We start from the raw sequence: 18,135 nt of genomic DNA, 5'->3' as shown, positions 1-18,135 counted from the left end.
CTCCTCCTTTCCACCATGAGCACAGTAAAGGCTTGTACTGTACATAATTTTCATATACTCATTAATTTGTAAATTCAAGTGGTATTTATCAGGTAATCTGGCTGAAAACTTTATTTTGTTCATGTAAATAAATTGAAGCTTTAAATTGAACACCTTTTTCTTATCCTTAACACTAAAGCTAACTCTTCAAAGCATAAAAAAAATGTTGAACAGCATCTGCCATGTACCAGTAATCTCGAGCTTCCCAACTTCATCCAAAAAATAATAATAATAATAAAATTACCTTCAGGCACTATGTGAAGCTATCACCTTCTTCAAATGCACCAGAAGAGCAGAAGCACACATGTGCTTTACTGGATTTTGGCAATGGAGTACCATGGCTGTTCAAAATGACTGAAGATCTGCAAAGAAAAGAAACAGAATGGAATTATGCATATCATTCAAACCTAAGGATTTTACGGTCAGTTCTGTGCCTAGCACAGAAGTCTGTGCCTCTTAATACTAGAAAGTTGTTATAAAAAGAGAAAAACACTACTGCAAAACTAACAATGCTATCCAGTTACAGTTCTACTCTGAACTGCTACACAACTGATTCCCCCCTGCCACACACACACACACAAATTCAGTTTAAAGTAACTTAGTAACATTATTCAGTATTTGCAAGGAGTCAAAGCAAAAGATTGCCCGAAAAGAAGAGAAAAATCAAAGGAGTATATTTCAGAATTGATGCAGAATGCTGAGGCAATGCTAAGTGCTAAGTACAGAAAGTCTCTAAGGACAGAATGTGATTAAACTAAGGAAATCCAGAGCAAAAGTGCATTTTCACACTTTTTTAAATGAACAGCCTTATCTTATGAATGTAGTCAAAAGATTTCTGAAAGAAGCAACAACACTTCCCTTCAGCTCACCTTAAGCCATTTGCCAACTTTCAGTACTTTCATTAGACTTTCTTTTCGTTATCAGCTGAAGAGGTTTTCATTCCCAGCTGCTTGTCACTGTCATCCTTGCCAGGGGCTCCTCCCTCAGAACTGCTGTTTAAACTACAAGGATCAAAACAAGTCAGATCAGCAGAGGACCTCTTTTTAAGGTAAGCTAGTTCATTTTAATTTTTGTCAGTCAAGCGGCAATGCTAAGGGAGAAGCCCCAGCAAAGGAAGGTAGAGACAAGCTGCTGAGATCTGTAACCTGTTCAGTTCAATGAGGCCAGCCACAGCAAGGACAGCGCATGATCAAAATCCCAAACCACAACAGACATCCTTCCTATTTCATGTTAGTGTCATAGTAAGCTTTTGAGAAGATGAACTCTTTTCAGTAGTGCCATGCAACAGGACAAGAGGCAATGGGCATAAACTGAAGCACAGGAAGTTCTGCCTGACCGTGAGGGGGAATTTCTTCACTGGGAGAGTGACGGAGCCCTGGCAGAGGTTGCCCAGAGAGGTTGTGGAGTCTCCTTCTCCGGAGATATTCAAGGCCTGCCTGGATGCAACCCTGTCTAACATGCTCTACGTGACCCTGCTGAGCCGGAAGGTTGGACTAGATCATCTCCAGAGGTCCCTTCCAACCTCAACCATTCTGTGATCAGGCACTGCACAGGTGATAATCCACTATTAAACACATAATTGCTGAGACCTCCAAACCATTAGAACATGTGCCTTATTTTATACAACTTATGCTACTAGCAGTAAATCAAATAAGCTCTCCTCATCCCAAATCTGCAAACTTTTATGAGAGGAAATTAAATGATAGTAATCTGCTCTGTGCATATATAAAAACAGTATGCCTGAAATAACAGTATTCAGTTTTTAAATCATCTTCCCTTTTGTCTAGTCCTTCATTCCTCCTATTCAAAATGCATGTAAGAATCAAATGTGCAATAGAAAGAAAACAATGTCCTTAAGTAGCACCACTGGAAAACCAAAACTTTAAAAAAAAAAAAAATCAATTCAGCTTCTGACTGTAGTTGTACTTGAGCAAACTCAATTTAACAATGCCTGCTTTAGATCAAAGCAATGGAAACCGCCATGAATTTAATAAAGAAACTATTAAACAGCTCAGCCACAAACAAGGACTCCAACTCCATAATTTCTATATTTTTGATTTCTTAATGGTCTCAAAAAAATTAGAAGACAAGTGTTGCTTTTTCTACCTAATATTTAATAAGCTAACAAACAATCCTGAGTAAGCAGAACTATACTCAGGTAGGCAGAACAAACCTTTTGTGTGTTTACACTAATAAGTTATCACTTGAAAAGGAGGAAAAAAAAAAAGTAGAATTTACACACTCCCAAGGTCATCACAAATTTAAATGAGTAGTTCCACAAACAGAGAAACTGTGTGGAAAAAAGTTTCAAAAAAATACATGCCTTGAAGGTTACTTCCCCCCCCCATCCCCCCACAGATACACTGGTGCCTAATGAAGGCTGACTGCAGCCCTTCCTCCAGTAGGAACTACTCTGGGTGTCTCTCCAGAAGACTCTTTACACAACCTGCGTAGGAACTCAGTTTGAGAGCTCTCCGCACACCTGGTTGAACTTCACAAATAAATTCCAATATCAGCTGAGGGAGACACGTGAAAGCTAGCCACAACTGCTTAAATCTCCTTTCTTACAAGAGCCAGGTTAAAACAGTTAAGGTCAGCTGCATATTCTAAATATCTCTATGATTTCCTGCTGTTCACAAATACTACAATTCATCAGTAACAAGATTTTAATACAAGCATGGAGTGTAAAGCCAGTACCATCAACCTTCAGCAAAAAGTATCAATAAACATGTTTTACTATTGTTCCTTTTGCATTCACTTTAATAGGCTGTTAAGAAAACTTCAGGAGTTTCTACACCTAGTGCTACATCACTGAAATTATTTTAATCCATTTTAATAAAGAAACAATTAAAATCTGACAACTAAAGACACCAATACTAGCTATATAATCAGACATACTATAAAAACTGACTAGTCTACCCACATTTACTATTTAAGCTCTGCTACCTGGACCATTAGAACCATGCTATCCTATCAACTAGGTATGGAAGCCTGCATGATCAATAACCAGGAAGTATTATTAACAACATCATAAAAATAGAAAATTTGAAAACAAACTTTATGGAAACTGCCACAACAGACAGAAGATGATAGAAATGAACAAAATAATGGAAATAAAAGTACAAACAGCACAAAGTTGAAGCAGAAAAAGCTTCCAGAATTCATTCAAAAGATGTATATCTTGTTATATTAGCTATCAAGACACAAGAAGTATCCACAGAAATGTTTTGCTGATGATAAAATATTTACTACTTTATATTGTGTTTACATGGCAATTTGCTTCACTTCACAAAAACATTGCAAGCTTTTTCCATTCAATATAAATCCTAGAACAATTTCATAGTTTTGAAGTATACTACATTGATAAATACTTTCAATGCAGTTTAGAAGTTTTGTAATGTAGCTTACTTAGTTTAGAACATGCTCATTGCTTCTACATCTGTAAAAGGAAATGAATAGCTGTTTACAGTCCTTCCCTTTCTGTAATTACAGTATAAACGTCATGGGTTTCACAGCATTCCACAAATAATCCTACAGCTACATTAACTACCCATTTCTGCCATTACATGCTGAATCACTGCTCTATTTTGACCATGCCATTGTTCTGGAGTATAACTCTTTCCAACCTCACAAACTCAAACATTAAAACATGGCACTCGGTATAAGACGAAGAAAACAAAATTTATGTGCATTGTTTAGGTTTACAGAGGCATTATCAACTTCACTTTAAATCAATTAAATTTCATCCACAATATCCTGATTTTCTTTATATATATATATATATATATATATATATATATATATATATATATAAAAATATAAGTACAATTTTTTTGACATCTCATTCTCCAAGCTTGGTTTGTAAACCAGTTTATAGAAGCAACATGAGGAAAACGAATAACTAACACACCTTTTTTTAAACAACCTGAATTACGTTAAACCATGTCACAGTCACGGCTTCTGCAAAATCCTAGAAGTTTAAAACTGTTTTCCAGAACAGCATGCCTGCAGTACACACTACCTTGCTTTTAGTATCTGGGAAAGTTTTATATCTGCACAGATACAAATCCTGTACTTATCAATGCTTCATCTCTCAGGCCAGAAAGGACTCGGAGGCCCATACTCTTCTCCCAGGTGTATCTGCAGGAGAGAAGAGGTTCCACTCTGACAGCAGACAGACAGAATTATCTTAACTACCCGTGCAAGCCAATACACTCACTATTCATTCAGAAGCCTGCAATTCCACACTGCTAGTTATTAGACATCACATAACTCTTCATGAACATTATCTGTATGATTCTAATAAAGGAAGTTTTTCTTCTCTTAGCTGAGCAGCAGCTGAGGCTACAGGCAATACGAGTCTCCAACACGAGTCACAACCGTGACCTCTGATGACAAGCATCAGGCTTCTCACAGGAATTCCTGCCTGTTGAAAACGACCATTCATCTGAGGCCAAGACTGACAGTTCCAGTCATGCTGAAAAACCTCAAGCACTATTCCTCATTCACTAAATATCAGTGTCTTCAAAATCAGCTAGTCTTATCTGGAGTATATTACCTCTGAGAATGGAAAACCAGCTTCTAGTAGGCATATCAACTTTTTAAGCTGTGCTGCGATTCCACACAGCAGAACTGAAGGTTTGTCTTGGGAGATGCTGCAGTTCCTGTGATTTCACCATTAGCTCCTCTGCTCTTGGAGCAAGAGTCCTGTTTTTTCACCTCAGTATAGACAACTATGTAATAGACAAAGTATTAAACTAATACAGAACCTTCCATCCACTTCAGCTTGTTTTCTTCTACTTCACATTACACAGGTCTGTCTTTTACCTCCATTTCCCCTGCTTTTTCAGATATCATTCTCCAAAAGTGTTCCTCTCACATGATGTAACCGGCATACCTCACAACCAAAGGGTTTTACAGCATGTATTTCCTAATATCAAACAAAAGGGAATATAAAGATTCCAAGCTGAATTTATGTGAAGTGGGGGGGGGGGGGGGGGGGGAAAAAAAAAAAAAAAACTTTCTTCACATTAGTGAATTAGTAGATTTGAAGGAGCTTTCTTCAATACTGGAACCAATACACCTAATCAGAAATATGTCCATTTCAGAGGGCCACGATCATCACAAAGGCAGAATTACTCCATTATGATGGCACATATTCTTTACTATTGCTTTTAGCAACAGAAATCTCTTAGTTTTCAAATCACAGTGCAAATTTATACCTTTACCTGGACAAAGGATTGATGGAAAAAGATGGTGAAGGTGTTAAAAAACACAACTTTTCAAAAAACTTCCTAAGCTACGTGATGAATATGTATGGAGAGCCCCTTCTGATCCAGACGCAGAGAATAGCTTTTATCCAAAAAGCAAATAAAAAATCTAAAATATGCCCAAACTCTTTTTTTAAACTAAAAGACCACATCTAATCCCTAAGGCACATGTTATTCCAGATGGAAGTCCTATCTCTCATTACCTCCTGATATCAAGACCTACAAACTTCACATTCATGCCACCCTGTGATCTTGAGAAAGGCTGTCAATCCCTAAGATCAGTAAGGTGCCACTTGGAGCTCTATTTATATTCTATTGATACATGCATCAGGCACAGAGCAGGTTACTTAATTACAGTATCTCCAACAGCCAATATGTTGTTAGCAGCTCTTAAGTTCAACTACTGGTCAGTAAAGCAAGTCTTTTCATCACTGTTAACAAAGGAAAGAAGCTATTCTGCATAGCAGCCAGAACACGTCTAAGCCTCTACTTTCCAATTCACTGAAAAAAAAAAAAAAGAAAAAAAAGAAAAAAATCAAAACTCATACTAATTCAGAGTACAAGAGTCCTTAAAAAAAGGGTGGGCAGGGGACTGGGCGTTATACTTAATGCTAACTTAGTGCTTAGCTTTTCACAAAGTGACCATATATGAATACAGGAGCAATACTGAAATACGTGGAAGTCTCCTCTGTTCTCTCCATCCAGTAAAGTAGGTTCAGCAACACCTTTATAATTCCTCAACGTCATTAGTGGTGGAATAGTAAGAGATCAAAAGCAGCTCCATCTGGACAGGCAAAAAAACCCACTGTGCATTAAGGAGTAGCTTCTAAATTGATGGGGCCCAAAACAATGCAGCATGTTACAAGTTCATGCAGAACTTTTGTGTACTCTAGGAAAACAAGTTTCAAAAATGTTTGAGTCAACAAGTTACCAGACACTATCTCATAATTCCCTATGCATATAATTATAAAACACTTCAAATACAGCGAGAAGAAAGAAGTAAACAGATTTTAGCACAGAGCTGAAGAGCAGCCAAATGCAATCCACATAACAGACAAGACAGATTATTTTCATCTAACGGGAAGAATGTTTACTACTTTTTTGCAAAAAATCCACATCTCTTGCTTGAGAAAAAGCCTAACTTTTGTGCCTCAGTTACCTGATACAAGTCAAAAAACGAACCAAGGTTTTCTGACATTTGCATTGCTAGGAAACAGCCCACAGAAGTACTCTTTTCCTTTCATTCTTTTATTTTCAGTTGACAGAAACAACCTTTCCACATCTGTCTAGGACTTTGTCTTTGATAAAGTTAACTAAAGGACTTGTGTATTAAAAAAAAAAACTCCCAATTTTGCCACTTCGCAAGCATTTGAGGACTATATGTTTCTTTCCAATTAGAGACTAATAGGTGCACTTTGCAAAAAGAATGGTACTCTTGGGTACATGCAATTTCATTAAAAAAAAAATTACTCCATACTAGTGGAGGAAGTTTCCCCTGTAGAAATAAAAACTTAAAAAAAAAATTAAATCTTATGGTGTTTGCAAGTGATTCTGCACGAAACAATCCAGAGATTTCTTTACATCTTACATTGTACTTGAACAATGTATGTGCACCAATGCTTCTCTTTAACAAACACATTCTCCGGCCAGTTAAGAGCATGATTATGTAAACACTTTTACAGTAAGAGTACCAACTATAGCAACTCCTCAGCCAGCTGTTCTTCCTTTCCTTCCCCTGCACTGACTTTCAGTAGTGCTCCTTTCCCTAGTAAGGTGGGGGCAAACTGGATTAGTATACTGTGGCAAGTTAGAAATAGCTTACTTCCCTGGGTTACTGTGAGCTTGAATTAATTCCATGATCCAATTCACCACACAGCTCCAGACTGATGCTCCACCATTAATGGTAGAGAGCAGATGATGGGTACAGGAGGTACTTAAGTCAGCACTGTCATTCCAGAAGACAAGGGAGGATTTTCAAAAGTCATCATCCAAATTTGTAACTGCCCATCTCATCATAAGTTATTAATAGTCAGCTTCTTATAAATTGTAACCTTTTTTTAAAATGCCATTGTCTTAAAGAGCAGACTAAGATAACTCAAAAATGGGCAATTACTACAAATGTGATTGAGGACAGTTCTTCAAAATACAGATTATGAGGTCACATCTCCCACCAACCCCCCTCCACAAAGCCAGAAGGTATTTTTAATGCCAATACTACAAGGTATCCCAACAAGACCTGTTTCAAAATAGAAAAGCACACAGGTAAGATTTATTGAATAGCATTTATTACATAAGGATGAAAGCACTACAGACAGAAGAAAGTAAATGCAGTAAGATTGACAGCAAAGTGCAAGACAAGACAGAATCATTGTGATGTACTCTGACCTCCTGCGTAAAAAGCCACGCAGTTTTCCTTAAGTAGTTTTTCTTTATACACAATAGTATTTTAGAATAACGTGAGAGTTTTTCAACAACAAGGAAATCTGCTACAATCTTGATCAGCTGTTATGATTAGCAATTTCTAAACTTGTTAAAAATTCTTCTTCATACAGATACTTATGAACCTAGCCTTTCAACTTTGATCATCTAGACAGGGAATTTCTCTAGATCATTTTCCTTATAATTTGTGTATCATCTCTGAACTTCCTATGAACATCCTCTTATATCAACATTCTCTTTAAAACTGTGTTATCTGAAAAAGGTAAGTAAAGTACCATACATACAGATTCAATATAGCCTCCATCCTCCCAGTAAATACATATTCAAAAAAAACACATCTACTTTTTTTTTTTCTTTCAAAGTCCCTTACTATTCTATTTGCATCTTACATAGTTGCAAATCATCTTCAGGTCTTTCAGTTTGATGCCAGTAGAAACAACAGCAATACACAGCTGTTGGTTGGGTTTGAAGAATGTTAAGTTTTACCCTATCTCAAGAAGGTATTTAGTAATTTTCAGCTGCCCTTCCTTTCCTTTTTTTCTAGATTAATCTTTGATGGTTTAAAACAGCTAATGAAATGTACAGACAAATCCACAATATTGCTGATTTAAGATCTAAACAACCTCACAAAGAACAGTTGTTGATATATTACAGCATATAATCTTCATAATCAACCATGGTGTGCCATTTGTGGACATAACATGCATATGAAATTGCTTTGTTCTATTACATCCACTGTTAACAATTTACAGGTATTTCATCCTGCTGATGAGATGTTATATAACTAAAGGAAAGTTTACATACTTCACCCCCTTTGATTTCTGTTCAGAAAGAAATGAGAATTTTTTTTAAGGCAGCATCTGGATTTTTGGTTTAAAGAAGTGGTGATTGGGTCTGAAATAAGTGTCTTTCAAACAGAAGACAATACAAATACTTGCGCTGAATACTTTTAATAACAATCACGCTGAGTTTACCAGCAAAATACTCGCAATACAGCATAAGCATAATAGAGTGGAAGAGAGCTGATAGTCCAGTTACACAGTATATTCTTATGTAATATATATCCTTATATAAGAATCCCCATTTTGTATCAGTTTAATAAAAATGTGTTGTATCAGTAAAAATACCATTTGTAAGTAGAAACTTCAGCTACCCTAGGCACAACTACACCAAATAAGGATCAAATCTCAATACTCTTGACATACCAGCACAGCTATTAGGCATCAAGATAGCCCAAATAGAATCTTGAGATTAAAAATGACATTTAGAATCCTTGAAACATAGGCAAAAGTGTTCAAATGATAAAGAGGATATTGTGTATCTGCAATATTCATAACAAACTCTCACAGCATATTTGACAGAATGCAATACAAACATGAAAACATTTATTACAACATACAAAGTGCCATACAAATTAAAATAGTTACAAAGGAACTCAAACACTAAATAAAAAGCTTCCAAAATTCAGGGGCAACTACTTCAAACAGCCACAGGATATCAGGTATCAAAGTGCCATTCTGAACAGAATTTGTTCTAAGAGACATCTCATTTTTGAATCCTTGAATCCCAACAACTACTTCAATGACACTTTTTTTTTTTTTCCTTTAAAATACACATTACTTTCAACCTGTTCAAACTGAAAACAGCACACAACTGTTTAGGCATGTCTTTTCAAGAAGAGTAATGAAAATTGATGTATTGGTCTAATTGCTAATATATTGATATATCATACAGTCACTAGTTTCATCTAATCCCTCAAAAAAAAAAAAAAAAAAAAAAGAGAGCAGGCAATCCAAATACTGAACTCATTACTAATCCCCCACTATCAAGATTTTTTCTCCTAAAAATACAAAAATATTGTTTCAGAAATGATCCCTATGAGATAAGAAAACAGAGCTACTTCATAACAAGAAAAAAACATGTTCTGAACATTCCTTAAGCAATGCTGCTGCCTTAAGTATTTCCATGCTGGCCTGCTTATCACAATTATGGTATTGCACAGCAAGTCACAGATGCAGGACATTTTGGACCCAACCATTCAACAAAAGCAGTTTTACATTCCATTTACAGATCAACAGGTAACCAATAAAAGTCAGAGACAAACTAGTGTAACACTTGAAACAAGTCATATCACATAGAAATACTGCCACATTATACAACAGTTCATTTTTTTAGACTGCTACCTAGAAATTTATACATTTATTTCTATATGGCACATCATCTTGATCTGGTAAACATAGGAGGCCCAGCTGCAAAAACTGTTCCCAAAAGAAACTGTCAACATCTTGGACACATAAAAAGCTATACTAGCAACTGCTGCTGCTTGAGCAGCTGGTTTCAGCTCAAAGCCCTACTGGAACCAGAGACTGCAAACTGGAACAAGAAGGGAAAAATACACAACCCAAGATGGACAGAGGGTCAGCAAGAGTTCCCTTGATGCCATGGGTGGTTCTTGTAATCAGCCAACAGTAAGTAACCCATCTGAAACTTCCTGAAAATTTCACATTAATAAGTTCATTTTGATATTTCTATCCAAAACTGTCAACAATAATGTAGAAATGTGCAGACCCCATTATTTTTGCGAGACACATTACCAAATTAAATCCACCTCCAGCCAAGCTTCTGAAAGGAGACAGAAGTAGCTGATACATGGCTATACTGTCTTTCAACTTCTTTCAACTGAACTCAAAACTAAGTTACAAGTTGATCTGCAAAACAAACTAACCTATAGTCACATGACTTGCACAACATCCACTGAATCCTTAATTAGCTAACAAAATTAAACATTGTTAGCAATTTTTCCAACACCATCAATCATCATGCAGGCTTTTATAACAGAGATTCATGCAAGAATCCTTCAACTTGTTCACTGAAAACACTGAGAAAGTCAGCTACAAAATAAGACTTTTTTAAAAACCAGCAATTATGCACGAAATTTACATATTAGTGATACCACTTTTTTGCCTTCTCAGTATCAGCGCATTCAACCAGATCTTGTGGTGTTATTATGGAAGCTTGCATCTTGTAATCAAGAGTTTGCTACTTCTCTGATTACCAATTTTAAGACATAAATACTAGTAAGTAAGGTCCTTTCCTCACTAACTTCATTCCTCCAGTAACATTTACAGACAAAATTTAAGGCACTAAGATATAAAGAACTTTTCTCCTCCCCCACCTCTAGAATCTCTTCATGTAATATCACTGTGCAGTGGACCAACATCAGCAGCATAACTTTCCTGGGCAATATGCATGTGCAAAAGGAGACACATGACTGTTTGGACAGTGACCAAATGACTTGTGTCATATGTGACAGCCAGGTATGTGTGCTATAGCTTGAGAGTTCCCATAGCTTTTCATTTTGACTTGCTTCACTCTTGCATAAACTTTTCCCCTACTTAACTTTAATAATTATTAATTCTAGGAAATTTAGAAGCTGTTTAGAAACTGTTTTTCACCTAAAGTCTTGCCAGAGTACATAACCTTAGCTATGTTCTGACTCCACACAGAGACACTACAAAAGACCTCAAAATAACCCTTGTCCTCTTCTCAAATAAGAGTGCAAGACTGCTTCATGCACTTCTAATTATAACTGGTAACTTGACATGGGGAGAGAGCCAGCCCCTTGAATAAGATTCCAAAGACTAGTAACCCAAATCTGCGCTGAGCATAAGGCTAGTTGAACAAAATATAACATAACATAGTTTTACTAAAAAAAAAACTAATCAAACATACTGTACACCAATGATATACCTCAAAATTCCAGTAAAGTCAACTGTACACTGATCCATTATCCCAAAATGATCTAGTTTCTGCTCCCAGCTCTACAGCTTCCCTTACTGAAGAACATGGGGCATGGGACTTAACTGTGCCAGCTTTCTACACTGCTCCTAATACAATGTAATAAAACTGAGTTCTAGACAGCATTTAGAGTAAGTACAAATGTATTCTCTCCCTAGCTTCATTTTAACAATGATTTTTAAATGTCCAATTTCTTTCTTGTTAATAATTGCTCTTCTGCACTAAAATTTATGTTAAAACATGAGATAATAGCAAGGTCATTTATTCACTTCATCCTCTAAAAAACTTCCCAAAGTGACAGACATTAAAAATTTCTCAAATTCACAACTGAAATATATCACAACACTGCACAAGTTCTCTATTGTTATGAACTGTTTATCATATATAGTATACCTTATAATAATTCCTATCTCCTTCAATTACAGTAAGCATGTTTTTCGTTATCTTCATTTTTTTCAGCACAGTTGAGGTACCTTTTATTGAGCAAACAGAAAATTTCAGAAGCGTAAGTTTTTCCATGAAGTCCATTTTGCCAACTACTTCTAACTCACATTTACATGAGTGGCATAAAGGATACTTGACCTCCTTGCTCTCTCCCACAGAGGAAAGGAAACAGAGGTGAAAACTTTAAATATGTACCACAGAGAGTGGCTTACTGATAGACCTACCACTTCATCTCTTCAGATAACAAACAAACAATACAACAGAAAAGGCATATAACTAAGAAATTGTATCTGGGTTTGGTTTTGATTATCTCAGGCTTTTTCCTTTTTTTTTTTTAATCTCTAGAAGTAGTTCTGTAAGGAACATGCATGTTGCAAAGATCAGTTCACTTAATTTCTTCAGCGTCTGTATTAGTATTTTCACCTTGGAATGACGATCAGGGAGAACTTGCAGGGGGCAGAAGGGGGCACAGAGAAAGAAGAGCCCAATGAAACAGCCAAAAAAAGGAATGCTAGAATGCAATAACGAGGCGAGGACAACGGCAAAGTTCAGTACACAACACACGCTTCCTCCGGACTACACCTAAGTATAAACACTTCAGACGAACGCAGAAGAGCATTTGTAAACACCGTACTTCTGCACAACGTTTGTCTGAGCGCTGTCAGAGGCGAGCACGACGGCGCAGGCAGGCTGAGTCATTCTCTGTAGTAACTTCACGGCGAGTCCCTCGCCCAGGCAGCGGCGCGGCGCGGCGGGCGCACCCCGGTCGGCCGGGCGCTGCCCCGCCGGCGCCACTCCCGCTAGGGAAGCGCCGCCGCCCCCCGCCCGCCCGCGCGGGGTCACCCCCCCGCCCCGGGGCCGCAGCCAGGAGCGGGGGCCCGGCCTGGCCCGCCCCCTCTTCGCCGCCCGCGCCCCCGGCAGGGCGGCTGGGGGTCCCGCGGCCCGACCCCGCCGCCTCCCCCGCCAGGGCCAGCCCCGCCCTCGGTAACGGACGCGGGCGAAGCCCCCGCGGCGGCGGCGCACCACCGGCCTTCCCCCCCCCGCCCGGCCCCGGCCGCAGAGAGGCAGCGGGGTGCCGCGCTCGCCTCGGCGCCACTCACCCGAGGGTCCCGCGGCGGCGCCGCGCATCCTGCGGCGGCAGCGGCGCCCCCTCCCCCCGCGGCCGGGCCCGGCGGCTCCGCGGGGGCACGCGCCGCCTCAGCGGGCGCCTCGCCCGGACGGGAGGGGGCGGCGGGAGGGGGCGGCGGGCGGGGGCGCGGCGCGGGCCGGGCGGCGCGGGGACGGCGAGCCCTGGCGCAGCCGCCGCCGCCGCTGTTTGTTATTGTCGTCACCCGCTTCCGCCGCGAGTGCATGCTGGGAGGTGGGCCGGCCGCGGGGCGGGGCCGCGGGGCGGAAGCGCGGCGCCGGCGGAAGTCGGCCCCTCGCCGCGGCCCGGGGAGACCCCGTGGGCCGCCGGATCCCCAGCCATGAGGAACCGGGGCGCGGTCACGTCCTCGGGGATCAGCGCCGGCCGGGGGGGGGCCGCTCGTGACGTCACGGGGCCGCGGCGGGCCGGCGCCAGGGCTGGGCCCGTGGCTTCGCGCCGCGGCAGGGCTGCTCCGTGCCCAAAGGCGAAGGCGCTCCTTCGCCTCCGGGCGGCAGACACCTGACCGGGGCCCGAGGCGAGGAGCGGGAAGCCTGCGCGGGGCCGTCCCGGTTCCGTGCTGTAGTTCAGCACTTGAAGCGTCTCAGTCTTGCCTCGGGGTGAGGGCAGAGCCGGGTGAACCGGCGGGAGTGGGCTGGGGCGGTCTCGCTGGTGACGGCCGGTGAGCGTCGCAGGGCTCGAGTTAAGCGCAGCCGGCAGCGAAGCGCAGCGTTCGGCCTGCTGTCCACTCTGGCTCTGCCCCATCTGGCACGCTAAGGCCATTGCTGGAGCATTGCAGCCTCTGCGGTTGGGTAGATGTTCTCAGAAAGCACCACTTTTGGGAGGAAACAAAGCTTCATGACCCTCGCTTGCCTCCGTGTGTCCCTTGATAGACAAGCTCTCCTCATCTCTTGCAGCTTCATGGGAGACGTGCTCTAATTGCCCACTTCCAGAATGATGTCTTTGGCACATGAGAACACAACAGTAAATGGAGAAGTCATTGGTACTTTTGATGAGCAGGCATAATGGGAAATATATTACAAGTTTCTAACAAAGCGACTTGGGGAAACCTTGCGTAGTGTAGCTTTGATTATGGCAGTCGAGTATTGTTTTAGCTGCACAGATGTCAACTTCTGCCTTTTTTATCCCCCTAAATGGTCTCCTGTCGTCAGCTCTTTGAATGTGGTGAAGGACTGCTCTCCAGTGTGAAGGGAATGACAGCAGCTAGAACTTCACAGAAGAAGTGTCCTCCATGCTATAAACAGGGAAGTAAGCCAGAGGTACAGAGAGTTTAAAAATGTTGAGGTTTGGTCTTTATTAAGCATTAGTGAGGCTCAAGTGTGTATGGCCAAGTATCTTGTGGAGATACTACAGCAGGAGACCTGCTGCTGTTTGAGGAGGTGAAGGAACAGAAGGGACAGCAGCCATTCACATACAGAAGCAGTACTGCCAACAGGTCTGCTGCTTTCTGACAATCCACCTCTGTCATTCAGCCATTCAGCAGTTGCATGCAGTGAGGCTCTAGGCACTTCAGAGCTGTTCAGTTTTCTACAGTACATTTGGAACAACTGTTGATATCAAAAGATGAGGCAGGACTGAAGCAGGAACTGAGGAGTAAGCAAAGCACTGCTTGCAAAGCAGGTTGGTCTGGCTTGTTCAGCATTTCATTATATGCTGCTTCTCAACGTGATCCACACCACTTACGCCGAGCAACTAATTACAGTTTTCTTTCTTGTGCCTGTCTGAACAAAAACAAACAAAAGTTTTGAATTATACCTAGCATTTCTATCCTGAAAAAGTAGTACTTTAATGAAGATTATTTTGCTCCAGAGTGAATGAAAACAAAGCATTAAATCAAGGGTGCTGATAATTCTTCACATTTTCAAAGTGCTTTACCAAATTTAGATTATTATTCTTTCAACATGTTTTTCAAGAGATTTAGATTCACCTATGTGTATTTTGACATTCTGTAAAATAGGCAAAAAGGTTGAAGGAATTTTTCACTGGGTGCTTTTAATTTGGGATGCCTAATTTGGTATACCTAAAGCATGTTTCTCTTTTAAACATTGTATTTATGCAGCTGTAGTCAGGCAGCAGAAAGAACAGGCTGCTTTACAAGGGAAGGCAAGCTGGGAGCAAGGGTGACAGCAAGGCAGTGTCATCACAGCCAAGGGGCACCGTCTCTCAATACCTGAGAGAGGTCTGATGACAGCAACTCCATTCAGCCAAGCAGTTCAAGTCCATAATGACGAGACGGGTCTGGAGACAAGACAGGTTTGGGCTCAAGCCAGGAAGTCCACTCAAGGAATCAGGATCATTGGGTAACCTGGCTGGGCACAGCTGTGATATATTTCAAGCAAGGGCCAAGGCTAAGGCCTTAAGCTTAAATGCAGCTCCAGAGCAAGGGGGAAGCAGCCCCAGGAAGGCCTCTCACTGCTTTTTCACTACAGTTAGATGTCAGGTCTGAAGCAGAAGGGGTTGGAGAGCCTCTTAGTGCTGTCAAGGCTGTGATAGCTACCATGACTTGAAGTAGGTTTATATGCAAAGTTCAAAAACAGTGAAAGTATAAAACCCAATAGACTAGATCAATACATTTATTTCTGTTGCAGATTACCATTTCCTTTATATAGTTAGTATCAAAATTGATGTATCTGTTTTGTGTGTTTTTTCTCCAAATTATTCTTATATCATATCTAACTTAATTCCTGAATATGTTAGTCCATTCTACCCAAACAGTTGCATTCATGGCTCCTTACGGCTTTCTGCCATGACGCTGCTTCTTACTATTTTAAATATGCACTTCCCAATATGTTTTGCATATAAAACTGAATAATGAAAATATGATTTATAATTAAAAATTCCCATTGCAAACCCAAGTCATACAAATTTTAAAAAATTGTAAGCATGGTTGAATAATTGCTACAAACTACCAGTCACAGATTTCTTCAAGTCAAGATAAGAATACTTTGGGGGAGATAATACTTTAGACAGAAAACAAATATTGTGTTTGTTTAATTCCAACAGAAAATTTGGAGATAAGAGTTAGTCTCAGCACTTCCTTTTATACCCTGAACAAATGGGACAAAACTGTCAAAACTTCTGTTTAATTTAGAACATCTTTTAGAAAAGACATCCAGTGTCAGTCTAAAGGTTCAAGGATCACAATGGTTAATTACTGGCATTACTGTGTAGTTTCACTATCAGCCATTTAATTTGTTACATGCTTCTGTTCTGGAGACACCTGTTTGCTTATAGTGCCTTGACACCCCTTAGTTTTCTGTATAGTACAAAATAAACTAAGCTTCTTGAGTTCTACTGTTAAGTGTTTATTTCCACAGTTCATTTGCAATATTTCTCCAGTTTATCAAGCACACTTTGTAAATTGATATCAGACCAGATAAATGAGGATTAGTATATAAATCTTTCTGTACCTTTTTCATGGACAATTGCAATCTGCCCAGCTTGTAAGGGACCAATACCATCAGTATTTTATTTAGTTCCAAATGTACTTCAGAAACCACACTTTCCTATTTTCTTTAGCTGTACTTGCCATTAATTCTCGCTGTGTAGTTACGCTTCTCTTACAGTTGCTGTCTTTATCAACTTCCCTTCATTACTATCTTTTCATCTTTTTCAAGCATTGGAAATGTCTTTTTTCACTTCCTTGCTAAGCTAGGCTGATTTTTAGACCAAAGTTCCTTCTTTTGCAGTTGAAGCTTTTTGACATCTAATAGAGTAATCTTGAACAATTATTTGTTGTTTAAGTTTGCCTACAGCTAACATGGTAACCACTTTATAAAATAATAATTATTTTATAAAATAGCCATTTTAAAGCACAAAGTATATATTACTGTTTTGAAGTGGTATATATAAACAAAGCAAACATCAGTTTTGCAGCAACACAGGTTCTCCTACATAGCAGATAGAGATACTTAAAGAATTGATTATCTCTTAATATAGCTTGACAGTTCAAAGTAAATAGCATGTACTATCCTATCTCTTGCTTCTTCTCCAGAACAGTGATCCATAAGCTCCCTTATTTTCAAATGGTTAATGACTCATAAGTAGCTGAAGCCATTTTTGAAAGCATGGCACTCCCTCTGACCCTATTATGGATCATTCCTAAATGGTGATTTTAACATCATGTGACTCTTCCCAATATGTTTAAGTAATTCTGACTGCAGAGGTTTTGTATTCATAAATGAGTAACTTGATTTGTCCTGTTTCTTGCGCTAGCTCCTTGGAGGAAGGGGATAGTTAGCTTTAATTTAACATATAGGTCATGTGCTCAGTTGTTGGTCCTGGGCAGAAATATATAAAAGACATCTGAACCTCAGAAAAAATGTAAGAATGGACATACCCTCTAAAGTAACTGAAGCTCTGAAGGGGAAACAGGCAGCCTGAGCAATCATACAAAACTCTGGAGTGCACTTTTCATTTAGAGACCCCATTTGTCTGTAATGTAACAACTGGAGCTTCCTGCATCACCTCTCCATAGCCTGCAGAGAATACTCAACACAAGAAGTCCAAAGAAGTAATGAAGTGAGGACTGCATAGAACAGCAGAATTGATACTTACAGTAATGCAAGTTACTGCTATATTAACTTTACTAAATTTTTAATATTAATAAGAATGTAATTCCCATTTTTTACTCTGCAGTGTCTTATTTTTATGTTCAAACACTTGCCATTTTCACATATACATTTGTAGTTTTAAATGCTAAGTCTCATTCCTGCTAACAATAAAATGAATTATATAAATAGATACTTGGTTTGAAGAAATTATGTCTGGAATTAAGTGGGCCTAAGTTGCTAGAAACTTGATTTCTTTTCTTTTAGTGTGAGAGACCTCTTTTCATTTTGTAGTTACGGCACAGGATATAGTGTCCTCATTTACAAAATAATGTTCTAATTATCTAATGGTCATTCTATTCACAGATAATATATTCTGATCTTTCCATAATTTAACATCAGTCACTTGTCCTAGAGCACAAAGAATAATTTATAAGCAAACAGGTGCAGA

General features: G+C 39.7%; 1 protein-coding gene across 3 annotated transcripts in view; it reads right to left on the bottom strand.

Moving 5' to 3' along the window:
* RB1CC1 (RB1 inducible coiled-coil 1) overlaps positions 1-13,169 on the bottom strand; it is an 80,426-nt gene extending 67,257 nt beyond the window's left edge. For 2 of the 3 annotated variants that reach the window (XM_062570362.1, XM_062570364.1), the window contains exons 1-2: positions 13,091-13,169; positions 284-401 (exon numbers count right to left, since the gene is read on the bottom strand). The gene's annotated coding sequence lies outside the window, so the exon portion shown is untranslated. Of the gene's footprint in view, positions 1-283; positions 402-908; positions 1,041-13,090 lie in introns of all 3 variants that reach the window. The other variant, XM_062570363.1, reaches the window with a different exon arrangement.
* Positions 13,170-18,135: the final 4,966 nt, after the last annotated feature.

This window comes from Rhea pennata, chromosome 2 (assembly GCF_028389875.1).
Source record: "Rhea pennata isolate bPtePen1 chromosome 2, bPtePen1.pri, whole genome shotgun sequence".
In the NCBI taxonomy this organism is placed as follows: domain Eukaryota; kingdom Metazoa; phylum Chordata; class Aves; order Rheiformes; family Rheidae; genus Rhea; species Rhea pennata.
The sequence above is the reverse complement of the archived record's forward strand: the minus strand, read 5'-3'. Positions and strand labels throughout refer to the sequence as shown.